Below are 20525 nucleotides of genomic sequence, written 5' to 3'. Positions count from 1 at the left end.
ATAACCACAAAATGGATGAAAAGAGTCCATTATCCTGAATACACTTAAAAATTAAGCCTAGAATCTTTTAGGAATATTAATAAAAACATCAGTTAGACAGTTAGGGCCCCCCCGAAATTTGGAATGATAGCACGGCACCAACAATTTGCACCGAGCGTTATAGCCGCAGTGCATCCCCCACCCAAAAAAAAAATGTTCTCAGACTCAGTATAGGTAGGAAGGTAGCCAGCCAGGTATAGGTGCCCCCAGTATGGGATCTCATGTGTAGGTGCCCTCAATATAGGTAGCCAATCATAGGTGCCCCAGTATAGGAAGTCAGATGTAGTTAGAGCAGGGCTAGAAGGAAATGGGCCTGGTACACACAATGCATTTTCCCATCAGATCAACAGGAACTTTCCCATCGCTCTTTAATTTCCAGCATGTCTGATCTACTTCTGGTTGAGAAAGGGATCAGTTTTTGAGATTAGTACTGCACATTGAAAGCAGATTACACAAGCAAGAAATTATCGAATGGTGGGAAACTTCCTTGTTGACCTGACTGGAAAATTGTATGAGCTATACCCAGCCTTAAAGGTGGCCACACACCATACAATTTTTTAAATATCTGTTCAATTTAAGAATTGCAATCAATTTTTCTGACTGATTGTAACATTTCAAAAATATGACCAATGTACCACACACGTATCTTCAATTTTCCCCCAATTATGATAAAAAGGATTGGAAAATCTGAGAAAATTGCTAGGGTGTGTATATTAACCTCCCTGGCGGTAAGCCCGAGCTGAGCTCGGGCTATGCCGTGCAGGGGGAGATCTCAGCCCCTGGTGGGGCGATTTTCATGCTGTAAATTGCTGTGCGCGCAGCCAGCACTTTGCTAGCCGCGCGCACAGCTTGATCGCCGCCGCTCTGCGGCGATCGGCCGCACGCAGCGGCGAAAGAGGCCCCCCCCCCGCCAGAGCCCTGCGCTGCCCGGACCAATGAGTTCCGGGCAGCGCTATGGGCTGGATCGGAGGTGTCTGACGTCAGGACGTCGGCTGACGACCATGACGTCATCCCGATCGTCGCCATGGCGACAGGAGAAGCCAAACAGGGGAACGCGTTATATACGCGTTCCCCTGTTTGCTATAGATGCCGGCGACGATCGCACTAGAGGGACACATGCGCCCTCTAGTGGTGTTTCATGTAGCTACCACTCTGGTAGCTTTACATGAAACAAAAAAAACAAAAAGTTTTTTTGCCAATTTGGCAAAAAAAATTAACCGCCAGGGAGGTTAATAAACTGACAATCTAACACACACCATACAATCTTTAAAAACATTGAAAAGAAATATCTGGCATTCTGGATCGACATAAATGCGCTAAAAAAGCGCACCCATTCACTTGCATTGAGGTGCGCTTTCCAGCTCAACGCACAGAAATGCAGCAACCCTACGTTTCTGTAACGCTGCTCAGTGCAGCGCAAAGAGGTGAACCAGCTGCATTTAGTTACATGGGAAAGTAAATACCTTGCTGATCGCACAGGGCAGTGCGCTGGGAAAAGCGCACAGAAACGGCCCTGATGTGAACGAGGCCATAGTGATCTCGCTCTGCAGCGAGTGAACACATAGATACAGTGACCAGATTTTTGTAGGCTCAACCTGGGACGGGGGGAATTGGGGGGGGCTGCGCGCCGCGCCGAAAAATAGGGGGTGTGGACGCGCAGCGCACCGCGCCGAAAAGTGTGGTGTCTGCAGCACGCGCGAAAAATGGGCGTGGCCATGACATTCTATGGGCGAAGCTAACGTAATGATGCAACAGCGAGGCATAAGAAAGCAGTGTTTACGCCGTGATGTGGTCAAACGTGGATTCACATCATAGGTGTGCAGAAACTGTGTGATGCTATTTAATAGTATACCGTCACCCCAAAGCAGCAAACACAGCCAACTATGACCATTAAATAATAAATGCAGCAACAGTTACCCCGGACACCAGAAAATAAATGCAATGGGCAACATGTCAGCACAAAATAAACGCATTGCGGGCAACATTTCAGCACAAAATAAACGCATTGCGGGCAACATTTCAGCACAAAATAAACGCATTGCGGGCAACATGTCAGCATAAAATAAACGCAATGGGGGCAAACATGTCAGCACAAAATAACCGCAATGGGGCAAACATGTCAGCACAAAATAAACGCAATGGGGGCAACATTTCAGCACAAAATAAACGCACTGCGGGCAAACATATCAGTACAAAATAAACGCACTGCGGGCATACATGTCAGTACAAGATAAACGCACTGCGGGCAAACATGTCAGTACAAGATAAACGCACTGCGGGCAAACATGTCAGTACAAGATAATCGCACTGCGGGCAAACATATCAGTACAAAATAAACGCACTGCGGGCATACATGTCAGTACAAGATAAACGCACTGCGGGCATACATGTCAGTACAAGATAAACGCACTGCGGGCAAACATGTCAGTACAAGATAAACGCACTGCGGGCAAACATGTCAGTACAAGATAAACGCACTGCGGGCAAACATGTCAGTACAAGATAAACGCACTGCGGGCAAACATGTCAGTACAAGATAAACGCACTGCGGGCAAACATGTCAGTACAAGATAAATGTACTGCGGGCAAACATGTCAGTACAAGATAAACGCACTGCGGGCAAACATGTCAGTACAAGATAAACGCACTGCGGGCAAACATGTCAGTACAAGATAAACGCACTGCGGGCAAACATGTCAGTACAAGATAAACGCACTGCGGGCAAACATGTCAGTACAAGATAAACGCAATGCGGGCAAACATGTCAGTACAAAATGAACACAATTTGGGCAAACATGTCAGTACAAAATGTACACAATTTGGGCAAACATGTCAGTACAAAATGTACACAATGTGGGCAAACACTTCACCTGCAAGAAAAAGCATTTACTCACCTGGCAGAAGACATCCCCTCACGCAGCCGGCCTCTGGTGCCTCTGGTGTGTGCAGCTCCCCCTGGCCTGGACGATCTTCAATCTCCCGCTCAGTCTCTCACAGGCAGAGCAGGGCTACGGCAAGATGGCGTCCGGAGGCGGAGCCCTGTACTGGAGACACAAATAGTCTCCAATACAGGGCTCCGCCTCCGGACGCCATCTTCCCGTAGCCCTGCTCTGCTTGTGCCTGCCGGAGGAGGACAATGCAGGCTGGAGCGGGGCTGCGGGGAATGAACTAGCGCATGTACGGTTCATGTACATGGACGTCCCGCTGCTAAAAGCGGGACGTTTCCCGGGACCTCATGCAGCCTGGGACAGCGCCCCCCGAAGGCGGGACGCGTCCCGGGTAAAGCGGGACGTATGGTCACCGTAACATAGCTCAGCTCCCAGTCTCTTGCCTGACCTGAAGTCTTGACCCTGGCTGGCTTGCAGTGAAGTGTGCTTATCCTGGCCAGGCCTGTCTCAATCCCTATGTCCCCCTCTAATAAGGATGGAAAAGAGGGCTGCTGAAGGAAAGCACTATGTGAGAAGAGGGCTGGAGCCTGAAGGCAATTTGCTAGCAGCTGCCAGAAGTCAGTGAAAGACACCCTATGTGATTCCAGTCAGCTTTCCAGCAACAGCAGCGAACTTGTTTGAAAAACAGAAGCTGGCAGCTTGTGAGGTTAGGTAATACACACCCTCTACACAGACACCACACACACTTTATATACACACTTCACTTGGGGGAGCGGTGGAGAGGCTGGGGGCGGGGCTCTGCAGACTCCTCCAGCATCACTACAGTACACAGCACTTAGAGAGGGGTGGAGAGGCTGGGGCGGGGCTCTGCAGACTCCTCCAGCATCACTACAGTACACAGCACTTGGGGAGGGGTGCGCACTCCCGCATGTAAACACGCCGCCCGCCGCTCGCCCGGAGATCAATGAATGGGAAAATCCATTCCCATTCGTTGATCTAAGCCCTGCAATGATCCGCTGCTTTGCCGATAAGCAGCGCGATCATTGTAAAAATAAAACTTATCCTAAAAAATCTGCGCTCATATGCCACAAGTAGACCTCAACAGTTTACCACAGTGCTCCAATAAAAGTTCAGTTCTTTCCCTCCGGTACACTGTGTTGCATCCACGCTGTTACCAGTATCACTTTAGGCCACACGTCATATGCAAAGAAAGGGAAGAAAAAACACATATAGTGTAACACTGCGATTGCCTTAGAGCCACCACCTCCCACGTGTGGTAATCGCCGTCACCTCACTCCAAACAAACACCTAGTGCCAGGGACACCCCCCTTCGTGCCCGCACTCACCCCTGAGTCCTCCCAATTATCCGGAGGCAGGAATGATAGCTTTGGGGGGTCAGATGTTAAACTCCGTAGATAATATCCACTTTCTCCAGAAGAGAACTCTAAAACTAAAAAGCGCCACAATAGTGTAAAATCTTCTTTTAATAATAAAAAAAGGTAAAGAATATTGCACTCACAAGCGGAGGTAGATCACAAGCATGTAAATACAGATATAGTTCCCGGGCAACCGCTCTGTAAGATGCCGTCCTGGATTCAACTCTCACGCTCGCGTCCTCCCCACTACTTCCTCCTTCCTTGTTTGCCAGTTACGAGTGCCGTAGCTCCGCCCTATGCATTTCGTCAGCTAGTGACTCATCAGGGGCTGACGGCACTCAGGTAAACCGGCGGCTAAAAGCATCATTAGCTCCTCCCCCTCCACGGCGCATTGAAAAAATCTTTATTAAAATTGTGAACAAAAATATAAAATTTAAAAATCGCAACGGCATTCCTCCAGAGCCGTTCCCCTTACATATATGCACCTATCCTAGTACATATCAACACTCCTAATCTAAAACATTATATAGCATCTCCCTCCGCGTACTGTTTGAAGTACCCCCAATCTGCGTTAAACGATCAATACCCTCCACTCTCCAGTCTGTTATTGTAACCAACATATAGGTAAATTGATATTAGAAATAGATACAGAATAAAAATAAATTAAAATAAACACATCCTGAAATCAACCCTTCCCATACATATTCAGACTCATGCCGTACTGATAAAACAGTTTAAATCTAAATCCACATTTAACCCTTTAGGGGCCAATGTATCTAGTTTGTATATCCATTGCGTCTCTTTTTTAGATATTTCCCGAACTTTATTGCACCCCCTCCAGGCCGGAATTAGTTTATCCACACCACAAAAGAACATATGTGTAGGATCACATTGATGCACTCTCTTAAAATGTAGCGACACACTGTGCAATTCAAATCCTTTACGGATATTCACAATGTGCTCACCAATCCTGTCCTTCAGTGGCCTGGTGGTGCGGCCCACATATTGTAGGCCACAAGTACACCAGATCACATAAACGACATAGGAGGTAGAGCACGTAATAAAGTTCCCTAATTTAAATGGACAGCCACTCACGTTGGAGATTATTTCCTTTATCCTTACTCCTTTTGCTTCTCTGCAGCATTTACATCCCTTACAAGGGAAAAAACCTTCTGATTGCCACCCAGTAAACCGTGACTGGGTAGGTGGTGACACACAACTCGGAGCTAGTTGGTTTTTCAAATTAGGGGCTCTTCTATATGTAAATGATGGTTTAGAGGGTAATACCCCCTTTAGGACATGATCCCCCCGTAAGATATCCCAATGTTTTCTGAATATAGATTCCACCTGTCTATGTTGTGAGGAAAAATTAGAGAAAAAAGAAAAACGATCCAATTCGTTTATACTCACCTCTTTCTGTGAATGTATCAAATCCCTCCGATCTAAACCTGCAACTTCCTGTTGTACCTCTCCTAACCAATCTCGGCTATACCCCTTCTCAATAAATCTCTCCTTCAAAATATCAGACTGTAAAAAGTAGTCCCCCATGTTTGAACAGTTCCTCCGAACACGGGTGAACTGTCCCTTAGGGACCCCCCTTAACCAACTAGGGTGGTGACAACTCATTGTCTCTATATAACCATTCCTATCTGTTGGCTTAAAATGACATCTTGTGTCAAAGCCTGTTCCCTTTCTGGTGATCTCTAGGTCTAGGAAGTGTATACTCACCTTACTATGTTCAAAAGTTAGTTGAATGTTAGATCTCAGGTTATTAACATCAGACATAAATTGCATGAATTCCTCCTCATCTCCTTTCCAGAAGATGAGGAGGTCATCTATATACCTTTTCCATAGGACAATCCGGTCACCCCCTAATTCTATCGCCTCCTCCTCCCATAGGGCCATATAAAGATTAGCCAGGGAAGGGGCAAACGATGCCCCCATGGCACAGCCGTGTATCTGTCTAAAAAAATCCCCCTTATGCCAGAAAAAATTCTTTCTAAGGGCGAAATCTAAAAGCTCAGTGATGAAATTAATCCGGGCTGTAGGGACTTCCACTTCCTGTGCCAAAAGGTCCCTAACTGCATCTATCCCCCCTTCGTGTGGGATGTTGGTATATAATGAACCAACATCTGCAGTGGCCATCAAGATATCACCTTCTATACAAAAGGAATCCAAAATTTGTAATACGTTTGGTGTCCTTCAGAACCCTCGGCAGAGCCTGCACCACCGGCTGTAGATAACTGTCTATATATTGACCTAATCTGTGGGTCAGAGAACCCACTCCACTTAGTATTGGTCGGCCAGGGGGATTGACAGGGTCCTTATGGACTTTGGGCAACTGATAGATGACGGGCACTCTCGGGGCGGAGGGAACGAGAAAATCACATTCCCTCTTCTCCAAAAGCCCCGCCATCATGCCCTCATCCAACAGGAGTGCCAATTCCCTTTTGTATTGCACTGTTGGGTTACCCGGAAGCTTCTCATACGTAGACACATCATAAACTAATTTATCCAGTTCTTGGAAATATTGTTCTTTCCTCAAGATCACCACCCCACCCCCCTTATCCGCAGATCTCACCACAAGGTCCTTTCCCTGTAACAGTGAGGTGACGGCGATTACCACACGTGGGAGGTGGTGGCTCTAAGGCAATCGCAGTGTTACACTATATGTGTTTTTTCTTCCCTTTCTTTGCATATGACGTGTGGCCTAAAGTGATACTGGTAACAGCGTGGATGCAACACAGTGTACCGGAGGGAAAGAACTGAACTTTTATTGGAGCACTGTGGTAAACTGTTGAGGTCTACTTGTGGCATATGAGCGCGGATTTTTTAGGATAATTTTACTTATTGTTTACACAAACGATTTAAATACGCGAACCACGTCTGCAAAGTTTTACTGTTGATCCTAAGCGCAATTTTGTGGATTTATTTGTAAAAATAAAACTTACCCAGCCTCCAAGTACTTCCTCCAAGCGCTTGGAGGTCACATTAAACAAAAATTTACTGTTGCCATCTTGTGGCCAAATAGTAAAACTACACCCTAAAGCATTTTTCACATACAAATTCATTACTTATACACAAAAAATTAACTCATTACCTCCCACACTCCCCATTTTTTTTTTTTTGTAATTCAAAAAAAAAATTACAAAATGTATAATTAAAAATAATACATAAATAGTTACCTTAGGGACTGAACTTTTAAAATGTTTATGTCAGGAGGGTACAACACTGTTACTTAAAGGAGAACTGTAGTGAGAGGTATATGGAGGCTGCCATATTTATTTCCTTTTAAGCAATACCAGTTGCCTGGCTATTCAGCTAATCCTCTGCCTCTAATACTTTCAACCATAGGCCCTGAACAAGCATGCAGGAGATCAGGTGTTTCTGACAAATTAGACAGATATGACAAGATTAGCTGCATGCTTGTTCCTGGTGTGATTCAGACACTTCTTCAGCCAAATAGACCAGCAGGGCTGCCAGGCAACTGGTATTGCTTAAAAGGAAATAAATATGGCAGCCTCCATATCCCTCTCACTACAGTTCTCCTTTAATAAACTGCGGGCTTGTAATTAGGGATGGACGCAAAACTGAAAAAAATGCACCTTTATTTCTAAATAAAATATTGGCGCCAAACATTGTGATAGGGACATAATTTAAACGGTTTTATAATCGGGACAAATGGGCAAATACATTTCATGGGTTTTAATTACTGTAGCATGCATTATTTAAAAACTATAATATAACTATAAACGTATCCATGACAACTCCAGACTGCTTCTCTGACTGGGGCAATCCCTCCTGCTACTGCTCTGCTCCGCCCCATACACTCCTACAAGCTGCGAGAGGAGGACTACATCTCCCAGCATGCCTCAGCGCCCTTTATTTCAGAGAAAATCAGAGCTGTGTGGGGCGGCTGAGGCATCGGCTCTTTTAAAACTGAGAGCCGGCTCTTGTCGTTCGCAGCAAAGAGCCGGCTCTTAGAGCCGACTCGTTCGCGAACGACCCATCACTAGTACACAGCACTTGGGGAGGGGGTGGAGAAGCTGGGAGCAGGGTGCTATACAAAAGACCATGCTGAACACTGAATAGGGACTATCTACAAATCTTTGTATGATTCCTTATCAGTGGCTGAGCAGATGCAGTCATTTGAAAAATTGTGCAGAAAGCTGTTTTCTCTCCATGCCCATAGCTCAGGAAAGGGCTAAGAAACGCCCCCCCCCACCAGGGCCCCTGTCGGTTCTGGGTCCCCCTGCGGCTGCATCCCTAGCAGGGTCTATAGTTTCACCGCTAATTTCAGGGGCCCAATGCTGGACTGGGGCTGCGGAGGGGAGGCTATAACACCGGTATTACTAACATCACTGAAGCCTGCCATGGCAGCGACACGTCGGACTGAGATATGATATATTCCTCCTCCGCACCTGTTGAAAGTCTAATTATCAGGCGGCTGGGGAAGCGGTTTGTACATGAAGGCTGTAATGACTCTATCAATGTTTGTTCAGAACTGCAGAAAAATGTTCTATTTATTTGTTGATACCAGGAAAGTGTTCCATTTTCTAGTAATTACTTCCTGATGAGGCACCTTTTTATAATTCCGCTCACAAATTAACTGGAAAGAACTGAATAAATGGAGGTGATTAAATGTCCAGCAGAGCAAGGCATTAAATCCCGCGGCTGGAGAAGCAGAGATTACGCCTCGCGCCTCTCACCCTGCTGGCGGGAATCGCTGATTGCTACAGGTCAGTCTTGGGGATTACGCACAGGATATGTTCCTCATCACTGCACATTGTACAACGTATATTAGACACACAACGGGAGCGTTCCAGAAACACCGGCCAAACCAAACACCTGCCACACAGGTTAACCGGGCAGTAGAAAGCAAGAGAAATACTGATCATTTCTGTGCCCTCAGACCGGGTGCTCAGAAAGACGGCAGCTCCATACTGCACATGCGCAAGTGCATGAGAGAGGGCGTACTCGCGCATGCGCAGTATGGAGCTGCCGTCTTCCGCAGCACTCGGCCTCCCGAAGACTTCCCCAAGCGACAGAAAGCAGTATACGGTCCATCGGTCGAAGACTGCTAACGTGGGAGCCCAGCGCTAGAACGCGGGCACCGTAGGAGGAACAGGAAGGCTCTGTATGACCCAGAGCCATTCTTCTCTTTAGGTAACTATATTTTTGCTTTTTTACAAAAAAAATACGCTTCAGACTCCCCTTAACACTTAACAAACAAAAAAAACTTTATTTTTAATGGGATACTGTCACTTTAATTTAAAAAAAAACTATTTTTTTTTCCTCTTTGTAACTTTATGCTTATCAGGGGCATTCCCCCAAATGTTAATGTGTCCTCACTCGTGCTCCCACGTCACCCCCACCCCCACGTGGGAGCACGAGTGAAGAAGGAGCGGCTGGACTCGTGGCGACCACATAGGTGAGCGATTTTAATGCACAGCCATGGCGGGGGGAGAAGGGGAGGGGGAGGGCATTAACATTCGGGGGGACAGCAGCTGGCGTTCTGTCACATTTAGCACTTGCCGTGATATTGAACGCTGTGCAACCAATCGACCACATCGGCTCGAGATTTTCCAGCTTCCTTAATCGATACAGTGGACCAATTTAAACTTGAAATCAGTCATATTGCGGCACCGATTTTCATGCAATTTGATCATTCTTGAATTGAATAGTTGATAGTCTGCAAAACTGCCAGATGTATGGCTACCTTAAAGAAGATCTGAACTCAAAACTTTCTCTTTGCTCTAAAAGATAAGCAACAGCATAATAACCATTACATAGTTACATACTTATTTGGGCTGAAAAAAGACATACGTCCATCGAGTTCAACCAGAAAACTAAGTACAACACCAGCCTCACCTGAGGAAGGGCTCCGCCCGAAACATGTAGTGTTATCGCCTGCTCCAATACAGCTTGTTGCTGCATACAGCTCCAGAGTGCCGTGTCTTTCTTTATCGTTCTGCTCCCTCACATATCCCTGCTGATCCAGAGGAAGGCACAAAACCAGCCTGCTCCCTCACATATCCCTGCTGATCCAGAGGAAGGCACAACACCAGCCTGCTCCCTCACATATCCCTGCTGATCCAGAGGAAGGCACAACACCAGCCTGCTCCCTCACATATCCCTGCTGATCCAGAGGAAGGCACAACACCAGCCTGCTCCCTCACATATCCCTGCTGATCCAGAGGAAGGCACAACACCAGCCTGCACCCTCACATATCCCTGCTGATCCAGAGGAAGTCACATCACCAGCCTGCTCTCTCACATATCCCTGCTGATCCAGAGGAAGGTACAACACCAGCCTGCTCCCTCACATATCCCTGCTGATCCAGAGGAAGGCACAACACCAGCCTGCTCCCTCACATATCCCTGCTGATCCAGAGGAAGGCACAACACCAGCCTGCTCCCTCACATATCCCTGCTGATCCAGAGGAAGGTACAACACCAGCCTGCTCCCTCACATCTCCCTGCTGATCCAGAGGAAGGTACAACTCCAGCCTGCACCCTCACATATCCCTGCTGATCCAGAGGAAGGTACAACACCAGCCTGCACCCTCACATATCCCTGCTGATCTACAGGAAGGCACAACACCAGCCTGCTCTCTCACATATCCCTGCTGATCCAGAGGAAGGTACAACACCAGCCTGCTCCCTCACATATCCCTGCTGATCCAGAGGAAGGCACAACACCAGCCAGCACCCTCACATGTCCCTGCTGATCCAGAGGAAGGCACAAACCAGCCCGCTCCCTCACATATCCCTGCTGATCCAGAGGAAGGCACAACACCAGCCTGCTCCCTCACATATCCCTGCTGATCCAGGGGAAGGCACAACACCAGCCTGCTCCCTCACATATCCCTGCTGATCCAGAGGAAGGCACACAGCACCAGCCTGCACCCTCACATATCCCTGCTGATCCAGAGGAAGACACAACACCAGCCTGCTCCCTCACATATCCCTGCTGATCCAGAGGAAGGTACAACACCAGCCTGCCCCCTCACATATCCCTGCTGATCCAGAGGAAGGTACAACACCAGCCTGCACCCTCACATATCCCTGCTTATCCAGAGGAAGGCACAACACCACCCTGCACCCTCACATGTCCCTGCTGATCCAGAGGAAGGTACAACACCAGCCTCCACCCTCACATATCCCTGCTGATCCAGAGGAAGGTACAACACCAGCCTGCTCCCTCACATGTCCCTGCTGATCCAGAGGAAGGCACAACACCAGCCTGCTCCCTCACATATCCCTGCTGAACCAGAGGAAGGCACAACACCAGCCTGCACCCTCACATATCCCTGCTGATCCAGAGGAAGGTACAACACCAGCCTGCTCCCTCACATATCCCTGCTGATCCAGAGGAAGGTACAACACCAGCCTGCTCCCTCACATATCCCTGCTGATCCAGAGGAAGGCACAACACCAGCCTGCTCCCTCACATATCCCTGCTGATCCAGAGGAAGGCACAACACCAGCCTGCTCCCTCACATATCCCTGCTGATTCAGAGGAAGGCACAACACCAGCCTGCACCCTCACATATCCCTGCTGATCCAGAGAAAGGCACAACACCAGCCTGCTCCCTCACATATCCCTGCTGATCCAGAGGAAGGTACAACACCAGCCTGCTTCCTCACATATCCCTGCTGATCCAGAGGAAGGTACAACACCAGCCTCCACCCTCACATATCCCCGCTGATCTAGAGGAAGGCACAACACCAGCCTGCTCCCTCACATATCCCTGCTGATCCAGAGGAAGGCACACAGCACCAGCCTGCACCCTCACATATCCCTGCTGATCCAGAGGAAGACACAACACCAGCCTGCTCCCTTACATATCCCTGCTGATCCAGAGGAAGGTACAACACCAGCCTGCCCCCTCACATATCCCTGCTGATCCAGAGGAAGGTACAACACCAGCCTGCACCCTCACATATCCCTGCTGATCCAGAGGAAGGCACAAAACCAGCCTGCACCCTCACATGTCCCTGCTGATCCAGATGAAGGTACAACACCAGCCTCCACCCTCACATATCCCTGCTGATCCAGAGAAAGGTACAACACCAGCCTGCTCCCTCACATCTCCCTGCTGATCCAGAGGAAGGTACAACACCAGCCTGCTCCCTCACATATCCCTGCTGATCCAGAGGAAGGCACAACACCAGCCTGCTCCCTCACATATCCCTGCTGATTCGGAGGAAGGCACAACACCAGCCTGCACCCTCACATATCCCTGCTGATCCAGAGGAAGGCACAACACCAGCCTGCTCCCTCACATATCCCTGCTGATCCAGAGAAAGGTACAACACCAGCCTGCTCCCTCACATATCCCTGCTGATCCAGAGGAAGGTACAACACCAGCCTCCTCCCTCACATATCCCCGCTGATCCAGAGGAAGGCACAACACCAGCCTGCACCCTCACATATCCCTGCTGATCCAGAGGAAGGCACAACACCAGCCTGCTCCCTCACATATCCCTGCTGATCCAGAGGAAGATACAACACCAGCCTGCACCCTCACATATCCCTGCTGATCCAGAGGAAGGCACACCAGCCTGCTCCCTCACATCTCCCCGCTGATCCAGAGGAAGGTACAACACCAGCCTGCTCCCTTACATCTCCCCGCTGATCCAGAGGAAGGTACAACACCAGCCTGCACCCTCACATATCCCTGCTGATCCAGAGGAAGGCACAACACCAGCCTGCTCCCTCACATATCCCTGCTGATCCAGAGGAAGGCACAACACCAGCCTGCACCCTAACATATCCCTGCTGATCCAGAGGAAGGCACCCCAGCCTGCTCCCTCACATGTCCCTGCTGATCCAGAGGAAGGCACAACACCAGCCTGCTCCCTCACATCTCCCCGCTGATCCAGAGGAAGGTACAACGCCAGCCTGCACCCTCACATATCCCTGCTGATCCAGAGGAAGGCACAACACCAGCCTGCTCCCTTACATATCCCTGCTGATCCAGAGGAAGGCACAACACCAGCCTGCTCCCTCACATCTCCCCGCGGATCCAGAGGAAGGTACAACACCAGCCTGCACCCTCACATATCCCTGCTGATCCAGGAGGAAGGCACAACACCAGCCTGCTCCCTCACATATCCCTGCTGATCCAGAGAAAGGCACAACACCAGCCTGCAGTCTCACATATCCCTGCTGATCCAGAGGAAGGCACAACACCAGCCTGCTCCCTCACATATCCCTGCTGATCCAGAGGAAGGCACAACACCAGCCTGCTCCCTCACATATCCCTGCTGATCCAGAGGAAGGCACAACACCAACTTGCACCCTCACATATCCCTGCTGATCCAGAGGAAGGCACAACACCAGACTGCACCCTCACATATCCCTGCTGATCCAGAGGAAGTCACACCAGCCTCCTCCCTCACATATCCCTGCTGATCCAGAGGAAGGCACAACACCAGCCTCCTCCATCACATATCCCCGCTCATCCAGAGGAAGGCACAACACCAGCCTCCTCCCTCACATATCCCCGCTGATCCAGAGGAAGGCACAACACCATCCTGCTCCCTCACATATCCCTGCTGATCCCGAGGAAGGCGCAACACCATCCTGCACCCTCACATATCCCTGCTGATCCAGAGGAAGGCACAACACCAGCCTGCTCCCTCACATATCCCTGCTGATCCAGAGGAAGGCACAACACCAGCCTGCTCCCTCACATATCCCTGCTGATCCAGAGGAAGACACAACACCTGCCTGCTCCCTCACATATCCCTGCTGATCCAGAGGAAGGTACAACACCAGCCTGCACCCTCACATATCCCTGCTGATCCAGAGGAAGGCACAACACCAGCCTGCACCCTCACATGTCCCTGCTGATCCAGAGGAAGGCACAAACCAGCCCGCTCCCTCACATATCCCTGCTGATCCAGAGGAAGGCACAACACCAGCCTGCTCCCTCACATATCCCTGCTGATCCAGGGGAAGGCACAACACCAGCCTGCTCCCTCACATATCCCTGCTGATCCAGAGGAAGGCACACAGCACCAGCCTGCACCCTCACATATCCCTGCTGATCCAGAGGAAGACACAACACCAGCCTGCTCCCTCACATATCCCTGCTGATCCAGAGGAAGGTACAACACCAGCCTGCCCGCTCACATATCCCTGCTGATCCAGAGGAAGGTACAACACCAGCCTGCACCCTCACATATCCCTGCTGATCCAGAGGAAGGCACAACACCACCCTGCACCCTCACACGTCCCTGCTGATCCAGAGGAAGGTACAACACCAGCCTCCACCCTCACATATCCCTGCTGATCCAGAGGAAGGTACAACACCAGCCTGCTCCCTCACATATCCCTGCTGATCCAGAGGAAGGCACACAGCACCAGCCTGCACCCTCACATATCCCTGATGATCCAGAGGAAGACACAACACCAGCCTGCTCCCTCACATATCCCTGCTGATCCAGAGGAAGGTACAACACCAGCCTGCCCCCTCACATATCCCTGCTGATCCAGAGGAAGGCACAACACCAGCCTGCACCCTCACATATCCCTGCTGATCCAGAGGAAGGTACAACACCAGCCTGCTCCCTCACATATCCCTGCTGATCCAGAGGAAGGTACAACACCAGCCTGCTCCCTCACATATCCCTGCTGATCCAGAGGAAGGCACAACACCAGCCTCCTCCCTCACATATCCCTGCTGATCCAGAGGAAGGCACAACACCAGCCTGTTCCCTCACATATCCCTGCTGATTCAGAGGAAGGCACAACACCAGCCTGCACCCTCACATATCCCTGCTGATCCAGAGGAAGGCACAACACCAGCCTGCTCCCTCACATATCCCTGCTGATCCAGAGGAAAGTACAACACCAGCCTGCTCCCTCACATATCCCTGCTGATCCAGAGGAAGGTACAACACCAGCCTCCTCCCTCACATATCCCCGCTGATCCAGAGGAAGGCACAACACCAGCCTGCTCCCTCACATATCCCTGCTGATCCAGAGGAAGGCACACAGCACCAGCCTGCACCCTCACATATCCCTGATGATCCAGAGGAAGACACAACACCAGCCTGCTCCCTCACATATCCCTGCTGATCCAGAGGAAGGTACAACACCAGCCTGCCCCCTCACATATCCCTGCTGATCCAGAGGAAGGTACAACACCAGCCTGCACCCTCACATATCCCTGCTGATCCAGAGGAAGGCACAACACCAGCCTGCACCCTCACATGTCCCTGCTGATCCAGATGAAGGTACAACACCAGCCTCCACCCTCACATATCCCTGCTGATCCAGAGGAAGGTACAACACCAGCCTGCTCCCTCACATATCCCTGCTGATCCAGAGGAAGGCACAACACCAGCCTGCTCCCTCACATATCCCTGCTGAACCAGAGGAAGGCACAACACCAGCCTGCACCCTCACATATCCCTGAAGATCCAGAGGAAGGTACAACACCAGCCTGCTCCCTCACATCTCCCTGCTGATCCAGAGGAAGGTACAACACCAGCCTCCTCCCTCACATATCCCTGCTGATCCAGAGGAAGGCACAACACCAGCCTGCTCCCTCACATATCCCTGCTGATCCAGAGGAAGGCACAACACCAGCCTGCTCCCTCACATATCCCTGCTGATTCGGAGGAAGGCACAACACCAGCCTGCACCCTCACATATCCCTGCTGATCCAGAGGAAGGCACAACACCAGCCTGCTCCCTCACATATCCCTGCTGATCCAGAGGAAGGTGCAACACCAGCCTGCTCCCTCACATATCCCTGCTGATCCAGAGGAAGGTACAACACCAGCCTGCACCCTCACATATCCCTGCTGATCCAGAGGAAGGCACAACACCAGCCTGCTCCCTCACATATCCCTGCTGATCCAGAGGAAGGCACAACACCAGCCTGCTCCCTCACATATCCCTGCTGATCCAGGGGAAGGCACAACACCAGCCTGCTCCCTCACATATCCCTGCTGATCCAGAGGAAGGCACACAGCACCAGCCTGCACCCTCACATATCCCTGCTGATCCAGAGGAAGACACAACACCAGCCTGCTCCCTCACATATCCCTGCTGATCCAGAGGAAGGTACAACACCAGCCTGCCCCCTCACATATCCCTGCTGATCCAGAGGAAGGTACAACACCAGCCTGCACCCTCACATATCCCTGCTGATCCAGAGGAAGGCACAACACCACCCTGCACCCTCACATGTCCCTGCTGATCCAGAGGAAGGTACAACACCAGCCTCCACCCTCACATATCCCTGCTGATCCAGAGGAAGGTACAACACCAGCCTGCTCCCTCACATATCCCTGCTGATCCAGAGGAAGGCACAACACCAGCCTGCTCCCTCACATATCCCTGCTGAACCAGAGGAAGGCACAACACCAGCCTGCACCCTCACATATCCCTGCTGATCCAGAGGAAGGTACAACACCAGCCTGCTCCCTCACATATCCCTGCTGATCCAGAGGAAGGTACAACACCAGCCTGCTCCCTCACATATCCCTGCTGATCCAGAGGAAGGCACAACACAGCCTGCTCCCTCACATATCCCTGCTGATCCAGAGGAAGGCACAACACCAGCCTGCTCCCTCACATATCCCTGCTGATTCAGAGGAAGGCACAACACCAGCCTGCACCCTCACATATCCCTGCTGATCCAGAGGAAGGCACAACACCAGCCTGCTCCCTTACATATCCCTGCTGATCCAGAGGAAGGTACAACACCAGCCTGCTCCCTCACATATCCCTGCTGATCCAGAGGAAGGTACAACACCAGCCTCCTCCCTCACATATCCCCGCTGATCCAGAGGAAGGCACAACACCAGCCTGCTCCCTCACATATCCCTGCTGATCCAGAGGAAGGCACACAGCACCAGCCTGCACCCTCACATATCCCTGCTGATCCAGAGGAAGACACAACACCAGCCTGCTCCCTCACATATCCCTGCTGATCCAGAGGAAGGTACAACACCAGCCTGCCCCCTCACATATCCCTGCTGATCCAGAGGAAGGTACAACACCAGCCTGCACCCTCACATATCCCTGCTGATCCAGAGGAAGGCACAACACCAGCCTGCACCCTCACATGTCCCTGCTGATCCAGATGAAGGTACAACACCAGCCTCCTCCCTCACATATCCCTGCTGAACCAGAGGAAGGCACAACACCAGCCTGCACCCTCACATATCCCTGCAGATCCAGAGGAAGGTACAACACCAGCCTGCTCCCTCACATCTCCCTGCTGATCCAGAGGAAGGTACAACACCAGCCTGCTCCCTCACATATCCCTGCAGATCCAGAGGAAGGTACAACACCAGCCTGCACCCTCACATATCCCTGCTGATCCAGAGGAAGGCACAACACCAGCCTGCTCCCTCACATATCCCTGCTGATCCAGAGGAAGGCACAACACCAGCCTGCTCCCTCACATATCCCTGCTGATCCAGGGGAAGGCACAACACCAGCCTGCTCCCTCACATATCCCTGCTGATCCAGAGGAAGGCACACAGCACCAGCCTGCTCCCTCACATATCCCTGCTGATCCAGAGGAAGACACAACACCAGCCTGCTCCCTCACATATCCCTGCTGATCCAGAGGAAGGTACAACACCAGCCTGCCCCCTCACATATCCCTGCTGATCCAGAGGAAGGTACAACACCAGCCTGCACCCTCACATATCCCTGCTGATCCAGAGGAAGGCACAACACCACCCTGCACCCTCACATGTCCCTGCTGATCCAGAGGAAGGTACAACACCAGCCTCCACCCTCACATATCCCTGCTGATCCAGAGGAAGGTACAACACCAGCCTGCTCCCTCACATATCCCTGCTGATCCAGAGGAAGCCACAACACCAGCCTGCTCCCTCACATATCCCTGCTGAACCAGAGGAAGGCACAACACCAGCCTGCACCCTCACATATCCCTGCTGATCCAGAGGAAGGTACAACACCAGCCTGCTCCCTCACATATTCCTGCTGATCCAGAGGAAGGTACAACACCAGCCTGCTCCCTCACATATCCCTGCTGATCCAGAGGAAGGCACAACACCAGCCTGCTCCCTCACATATCCCTGCTGATCCAGAGGAAGGCACAACACCAGCCTGCTCCCTCACATATCCCTGCTGATTCAGAGGAAGGCACAACACCAGCCTGCACCCTCACATATCCCTGCTGATCCAGAGGAAGGCACAACACCAGCCTGCTCCCTCACATATCCCTGCTGATCCAGAGGAAGGTACAACACCAGCCTGCTCCCTCACATATCCCTGCTGATCCAGAGGAAGGTACAACACCAGTCTCCTCCCTCACATATCCCCGCTGATCCAGAGGAAGGCACAACACCAGCCTGCTCCCTCACATATCCCTGCTGATCCAGAGGAAGGCACACAGCACCAGCCTGCACCCTCACATATCCCTGCTGATCCAGAGGAAGACACAACACCAGCCTGCTCCCTCACATATCCCTGCTGATCCAGAGGAAAGTACAACACCAGCCTGCCCCCTCACATATCCCTGCTGATCCAGAGGAAGGTACAACACCAGCCTGCACCCTCACATATCCCTGCTGATCCAGAGGAAGGCACAACACCAGCCTGCACCCTCACATGTCCCTGCTGATCCAGATGAAGGTACAACACCAGCCTCCTCCCTCACATATCCCTGCTGAACCAGAGGAAGGCACAACACCAGCCTGCACCCTCACATATCCCTGCAGATCCAGAGGAAGGTACAACACCAGCCTGCTCCCTCACATCTCCCAGCTGATCCAGAGGAAGGTACAACACCAGCCTGCTCCCTCACATATCCCTGCAGATCCAGAGGAAGGCACAACACCAGCCTGCTCCCTCACATATCCCTGCTGATCCAGAGGAAGGCACAACACCAGCCTGCTCCCTCACATATCCCTGCTGATTCGGAGGAAGGCACAACACCAGCCTGCACCCTCACATATCCCTGCTGATCCAGAGGAAGGCACAACACCAGCCTGCTCCCTCACATATCCCTGCTGATCCAGAGGAAGGTACAACACCAGCCTCCTCCCTCACATATCCCCGCTGATCCAGAGGAAAGCACAACACCAGCCTGCACCCTCACATATCCCTGCTGATCCAGAGGAAGGCACAACACCAGCCTGCTCCCTCACATATCCCTGCTGATCCAGAGGAAGATACAACACCAGCCTGCACCCTCACATATCCCTGCTGATCCAGAGGAAGGCACACCAGCCTGCTCCCTCACATATCCCTGCTGATCCAGAGGAAGGCACAACACCAGCCTGCTCCCTCACATATCCCTGCTGATCCAGAGAAAGGCACAACACCTGCCTGTTCCCTCACATATCCCTGCTGATCCAGAGGAAGGTACAACACCAGCCTGCTCCCTCACATATCCCTGCTGATCCAGAGGAAGGTACAACACCAGCCTGCACCCTCACATATCCCTGCTGATCCAGAGGAAGGCACAACACCAGCCTGCTCCCTCATATCCCTGCTGATCCAGAGGAAGGCACAACACCAGCCTGCTCCCTTACATATCCCTGCTGATCCAGAGGAAGGCACAACACCAGCCTCCTCCCTCACATATCCCCGCTGATCCAGAGGAAGGAACAACACCAGCCTGCTCCCTCACATGTCCCTGCTGATCCAGAGGAAGGCACAACACCAGCCTGCTCCCTCACATATCCCTGCTGATCCAGAGGAAGGCACAACACCAGCCTGCACCCTCACATATCCCTGCTGATCCAGAGGAAGGCACAACACCAGCCTCCTCCCTCACATATCCCCGCTGATCCAGAGGAAGGCACAACACCAGCCTGCACCCTCACATATCCCTGCTGATCCAGAGGAAGGCACAACACCAGCCCTCTCCCTCACATATCCCTGCTGATCCAGAGGAAGGCACAACCCCAGCCTGCACCCTCACATGTCCCTGCTGATCCAGATGAAGGTACAACACCAGCCTCCTCCCTCACATATCCCTGCTGAACCAGAGGAAGGCACAACACCAGCCTGCACCCTCACATATCCCTGCAGATCCAGAGGAAGGTACAACACCAGCCTGCTCCCTCACATCTCCCTGCTGATCCAGAGGAAGGTACAACACCAGCCTGCTCCCTCACATATCCCTGCAGATCCAGAGGAAGGTACAACACCAGCCTGCACCCTCACATATCCCTGCTGATCCAGAGGAAGGCACAACACCAGCCTGCTCCC

Source organism: Hyperolius riggenbachi, chromosome 10 (assembly GCF_040937935.1).
Source record: "Hyperolius riggenbachi isolate aHypRig1 chromosome 10, aHypRig1.pri, whole genome shotgun sequence".
NCBI lineage: Eukaryota > Metazoa > Chordata > Amphibia > Anura > Hyperoliidae > Hyperolius > Hyperolius riggenbachi.
Note: the sequence above shows the minus strand (reverse complement) of the source record.